The sequence below is a fragment of the Phacochoerus africanus genome, chromosome 13 (assembly GCF_016906955.1).
Source record: "Phacochoerus africanus isolate WHEZ1 chromosome 13, ROS_Pafr_v1, whole genome shotgun sequence".
NCBI lineage: Eukaryota > Metazoa > Chordata > Mammalia > Artiodactyla > Suidae > Phacochoerus > Phacochoerus africanus.
In genome coordinates, this window is record NC_062556.1 from 68,497,457 (window position 1) to 68,503,950 (window position 6,494).

Consider the following 6,494-nt stretch of genomic DNA (forward strand, 5'->3'; position numbering starts at 1 on the left):
CTACAGCTCCAATCAGACCCCTAGCCTGGGAACCTCCATATGCTGCAGGAGCGGCTCTAGAAAAGGCAGAAAGACAAAAAAAAAAAAAAAACAAAAAACAACCCCCCCCCCCCAAAAAAAAAAGAATAGGGACTACCAGTATCGAAAGGATAGGTGGAAGAGAGGGCCCAATGACAGATTACTGAGAAGTGAAGTCAGGGAATTCTAAGGTAAACCAGGAGACATTGGTTTCAGAAAAGCCAAAGAGGAAGAGAATTTTATTATTTTTTTTGCTGCCGGCCTACGCCAGAGCTGCAGCAACACGGGATCCGAGCTGGATCTGAAACTTACACCAACTACAGCTCACGACAATGCCGGATCCTAACCCACTGAGCAAGGGCCAGGGATCAAACTCGCAACCTCTTGGTTTCTAGTTGGATTCGTTAACCCCTCAGCCATGACGGGAACTCCTACTTTCCTTTTTTAAATGCCCAAGTACTGGATGGTTGACTCTCATTGCTGCCCCTACCCCTGACCCCAATCCCCCTACCTTCACAAGAAACACTTGTCTGTAGCTTAGAGAGTGCCTAAGTTTTGTCAGCTGACTTGTAGCGGGTCAAAGTGCAGGCAGCGGTGTCAGTGGCATTGATCTGCTTTGGCATCCAGGAATAGGTCAGCCTATCAGCCTGGCCTGGGTAAGTGACGTTCAAAGATTTGATGGTGATAAAAGCCGTCTTTAGTTTTAGGAGTGCTGAAAGGAAATGTTTGTCGTGCAGTTGCTGTCCATTGCATCATCAACCTGATGTTCAATATATTCCTGTAAAACTCTAACCAGAAATTCTTAACTGAGGTTATCCCATCACTGAAGGCTTCTTTTGGTCACTGGAGAATCTCTTTAAGTATCAAACTGGGATCCTTAAATATTTCTTTCAGGAGATGTTTTCTATTCCATTCTCTGGTATTCTCATTTTGGTGGCAGAGAGAAGTACTAGGAAGAAAATCAATAATCCAGGAATGGAATCCTCAGTTCAAGGCCATGGACAGCAGTAGTTTGATCTCTGCAGAGAACATCAAACAAATAGAATTTCTTCAGAAGTCTCTTACTCTGTTCCTTGGCTTTTTTAGATGAAATTTTTGTGAAAATATATGTAACCCTGTGTGAGTTTGTCTGAACTTTCTCCAGAGAAAATTACCACAGTATCTGTGCTTTGCTTTCTTTCTTCTTCTTCTTTTTTTTTTTTTGTCTTTTTGTCTTTTTAGGGCTGCACCTGTGGCATATAGAGGTTCCCAATCAGAGCTGTAGCTGCCGGCTACACCAGAGCCCTAGCAACAGGGGATCCGAGCTAGGTTCCCAGGCTGGGAGTCAGTTCGGAGCTGTAGCTGCTGGCCCACACCACAGCCACAGCAATGCCAGATCCAAGTCTCATCTGCAACCTACACCACAGCTCATGGCAATGCCGGATTCTTAACCCACTGAGCGAGGCCAGGGATCGAACCTGCGTCTTCGTGGATACTAGTCAGGTTTGTTAACTGCTGAGCCGCAATGGGAACCCCTGTGCTTTTCACATTTACTTGGAAATTAAGTACATACCTACTGAAGCATGGGCTGTTGTGGTGTCATAACTTTCCAAGTAAAATATGACCTCATTCAGGACTGGAAGCCTTCCTCAGAGTTAAAAAGACTTGGTGATGTTCACTCGCAATATGATTTGCCGCCTTTCTAGCAGCCAGTAAACTGAGACTGTCTCTCATGCCAGTTGCATCTGTCTGGAGGATACTGTACTTGGGCCTCCTTTAGCTGCTTCGATAGAGTGACAGCAACCAAGCTGGAATCCAAGCCCCCTGATAGAAGGCATCCAGGCCTTCTGTCTGTCGTCAGGTATTTCTTAGCATTGTCAAAGAGGATCCAGAAGTATGTGTATATATGAAGAGGAAAGATCATGTGAATAAAGCCACTTCACTAGACAAACGTTAACTTGCTCCCAGTGGAATCACAGCAGGTTTATGTTGAGTTTCTTTTTTCTTCCTTTTCTTTTTTTCTTTTTCTTTTTCTTTTTTTTGCCACACTTATAGATGGAGGTTCCCAGGCCAGGAATCAAATCTGAGCTGCAGCTGCAATTTATGCCACAGTTGTGGCAACTCCAAATCTTAACCCACTGTGCTACAACCAAAACTCCCGAGTTTCATTTTTAAGGATTATTCGCGCTCTCTTGCCTTATCAGTTTTTCTCCTCTCTTCTGGATCTTTTACAGAGCATATGCAGATCTATACATGCTGTAATGTTTCTCTTCTATTTCTCACTCTCCTTTAGAGCGAAGGTCCTTGGAAGAACTGTCCTCCTTTATACTCGCTCTCTCCAGTTCTCCTCCCCTCTCTTCATAATTTCTATCTCAAAATCTGGGACTAGTTTCTTCACACTGTTATAGAGGGCATGAAATTCGGGGTTCATTTCCTCTGATGCAACTTTGCCATTGGCTTTTTTTTTTTTTTTTGTCTTTTCTGGGACTGCACCTGCGGCATATGGAGGTTCCCAGGCTAGGGGTCGAATTGGAGCTGTAGCCGCTGGCCTACACCATAGCCATAGCAGCACCAGATCTGAGCTGAGTCTGCGACCTACACCACAGCTCACAGCAACACCAGATCCTTAACCCACTGAGCAAGGCCAGGAATTGAACCATAACCTCGTGGTTCCTAGTCGGATTCGTTAACCTCTGAGCTACAACAGGAGCTCCCCCATTTGGCTTTAGATCCAAAATTTTATAGTGTCCTGGGAAAAGGGCCTAAGTTTGAAAAAGTTGTGGTTTGCTTCAAGACCTTTAGCTTCTGAACACTCAGGCAAATATTCATCTTGTATCGTGGCTTTAAAGAAAGATCTGACTACATAGGTATCTCTCTGCCCAGGAATGCTTTCTTACCGGTAGTATCCAGTAAAATAAATGCAGACATCCCATTAAACATACAAATCGCTTACTCCTTTGTCATAAAGATGAAGGATTATCTCACCATCTGCTTAGGTCTGGTGATCAAATTAAAGATGGTGTTTTTATCTCCTTGTGGTTATAGATCTCACCATTATAACAGACCCACAATTAAGGATATTTCTTTGCTCACATTGGCTGCATTCCAAACAGTGGGTCAACGACTGCCAACCAGTGGAGTCCAAAGTAGCAGGTGATGTGGCCATTGACATTCTGAAGACAAAATGCACCTGGACCTCCGTGCAATCTTCATGTCACTCAGACACTGATTAGGAAGATAGTCATCACTGTCAAAAAGGGCCCGAATGTTCCACGTGGTGCAGTGAGCTGCAGGCGGTCTGGTGTGAGCAGGCCGGCTGGCAGGCAGAGTAGGCGGCAAGGGCTGTGGGCCATCTCCATTGTTTGTTTTCTCTTCTTTTTTTTTTTTTTTAATTAAAAAAATTATAGTTGATTTACATTGTTCTGTCAATTTCTTCTGTACAGCAAAGTGACCCAGTCGTATATCTATACACACTCTCTATTTCATATTATCTTTCATCATGTTCCATCACAAGTGATTGGACATAGTTCCCTGTGCTACACAGCAGGACCTCATTGTCTGTCCATTCTACATATAATGCAGTCATTAACCCTGAACTCCCAGTCCATCCCACTCCCTTCACCTCTTCCTTGGCAACCACAAGTCTGCTGTCCCTGTCTGTGAGTCTGTTTCTGTTCTGTAGATAGGTTCATCTGTGCCGTATCTTAGATTCCACGTATAAGTGATATCATATGGTATCTGTCTTCCTCCTTTTGGCTTACTTCACTTAAGACTCTCTAGTTCCATTCATGTTGCTGCAAATGGCATTATTTTTTTCTCTTTATGACTGAGTAGTATTCCATTGTGTATATATACCACATCTTCTTAATCCAGTCATCTGTGGATGGACATTTAGTTTGTTCCCATGTCGTGGCTATTGTGAATAGTGCTGCAATGAACATAAGGGGTGCACGTACATTTTGAATGAAAATTTTGTCTGGATATATGTCCAGGAATGGGATTGCTGGATCACATGGTAGTTCTATATTTAGTTTTCTGAGGTACGTACCTCCATACAGTTTTCCATAGTGGTTGTACCGATTTACATTCCCACCAGCAGGGTAGGAGGGTTCTTTTTTCTCCAAACCCTCTCCAGCATTTGCTGTTTGTAGTCTTTTTTTTTTTTTTTTTTTGCTTTTGCTTTTTAGGGCCGCACCTGTGGCATACGGAGGTTCCCAGGCTAGGGGTCGAATTGGAGCTACAGCTGCCATTCTACACCAGAGCCACAGCAACGCAGGATATGAGCTGCGTCTGTGACCTACACCACAGCTCATGGCAACTCCAGATCCTTAACCCACTGAGCAAGGGCAGGGATCAAACCCGCAACCTCATGGTTCCTAGTCGAATTTGTTTCCGCTGCACCACGACGGGAACTCCTTGTAGTCTTATTAATGATGGTCATTCTGTAGCCCTTTGGTAGCCTGAGCAAGAGGCACCCTGCTGCCCCAGAGCCTCCACATACACAGAGAAAGATATTCCTGTGGCGGTCCCGCCCCTCTTCCTCTGCCCTCCCCAACAATGGTACCTTGCTCTCCTGCGGGCCTAAGCCTCCTCCCACATTCCCTGGGCTGTGCTGCTCCACTCCCCAGCCCCTGGTGCACTGCTCCCTAGCCCCTCAGGCTGTCTGCACTCAGCCAACCCCAGTCCTCCCCTGGAACTGACCTCAGAATCTCAGCACCCAGCCCCCCCTGCCTGAGTGGCTCCAGCCGGGTTTCTGAGGGCTGTGGCATTGGTGGTCTGTGCAGCTCTCTTTCTGCCTTGCCTTGCCTGTCTCAGTCCGGCTGCTGCGCTTTTCTCTGTGGCTTTGAGGTTCCCTCTCCCGGACCGTGGCCTCCCAGGGTGTGGGTTCCTTTCCCACAGCTCCTCCTCAGGAATGCTGGTCCCATCTGATTCCTTTTTATCTTCTCTCTATCTTTTTTTTCTTTGTTCTACCCAGTTATGTGGAGGGTTTCTTGCCGTTTTTGGAGGTTTCAGGTCTTTGGCCAGCATAGATAGAGTAGATGTTCTGTGCCAATCATTCTACGTGTAGGTGGGTTCTTTTGTATATGTTTGTTGGAGAAGGTGAGCAGCACATCTTACTTCTCCGCCCTCCTGCAGCTGCTCTGGCTCCACTGTTTGTTTCCAGTAGAAGCATGTCTGTGTATCTATCGCTGTAATTCTCTAATATAGCTATAATTAGAGAAATGCTAGCAAAGCATACGTAGTTTTCTCTACCTTGGTTTCTTTCAGCAACATATCCTGGCACTCATTCCACTGTTGTACATAGAGATTTTCCTCATCCCTTTTATAGGTACAGGGTACCCCATTGTATGTATGTTCTAGTACATTTTAAGATAGAACAAGTGTACTGGGAAAGATTCAAAGCAGGGGAAACCTTTTGGAAGAGGAGGCCCTTTATTTTGCCAACCTGTGGGTAACTTAAGGGTCCCAGAGAGGCTAAGATGATGGCAACGGAGAGATGGCTGAACATTATCAACACACGATTGCTTCTGGTCGGACATGATAAACCCCTTGTTCTCTGTGCTGAAGAGGAGCTGGAAGGATTTGAAGAGAGCTGTTGGCTTTTTCCTTTTCTCCTATACTTCTCTATTTTATATACTCTCTGTAATTCTGTTAGGTTTTAAAGCAGGCCTAGAGGTAACCTAGAGTGCAGCTCTCTGTCATGGGAGAGGCAAGCAACAGAGCATCAGGGAAGTCCCGCTTTTACCTTTGAGAAACCGCCTTCCTGATGCTCCATATTTCTCTTTGACTCTTTCTGGAATCAGCATGTTGGGCCAATTCGGTGTCCCTTCGGGAGTCTCTGAATTGAGTATAAAATAAGTGCAAGCCCTTTATACACTAGATCCAGAAATTCACTCTAGTCTCCTTTCCATGTTTTATTCTGCTCAGCCATATTGTCCAGTAAAGCTTATGAAATACGCTGTTTCATGAGCACTGTACAATAGTAGAGGCAGCAACATACACACGTGTAAAACCATACGCACATGCCACATGAGTGGAGTTAGTGGAACCAAAATCAGATAAAGTAGGACATAGAAAATGTTTGCTCTCCTATTTCCCCCTCTATCAGCCCACTTCCTTACCTCAGAGAGAAGAGTCTCTCTTTTTTTTTTAATAATGACTTTTATTTTTTCCATTATAGCTGGTTTACAGTGTTTTGTGAAGAGTTTCTGATATGATTGGTCATATTCAGTTGACCTAGTCACATAGAGGATGTTTGTTTAAAAGATTATGCACAAAGCCTATGTGAAGAAGATTTTGAAATAATCCTGAAAAATCACAAAAGTAGGATTATATAAAAATAGAAACACATTCCTTGTTATGGGGAAGGACCATTCTGCATCATAAATATGTCAGACCTCTTTGGGTTAAATGAATTTGATGTAATTCCCCAAGAAAATGCCAGCAAAACCTTTCCTGGAACTGGATCCTAAACTTCAAATGGAAGAATAAATAAA

General features: G+C 44.3%; 1 pseudogene; it reads right to left on the reverse strand.

The window, feature by feature from the left end:
• Positions 1–566: 566 nt before the first annotated feature.
• On the reverse strand, positions 567–5,804 carry LOC125113260 (asparagine synthetase [glutamine-hydrolyzing]-like; annotated as a pseudogene).
• Positions 5,805–6,494: the final 690 nt, after the last annotated feature.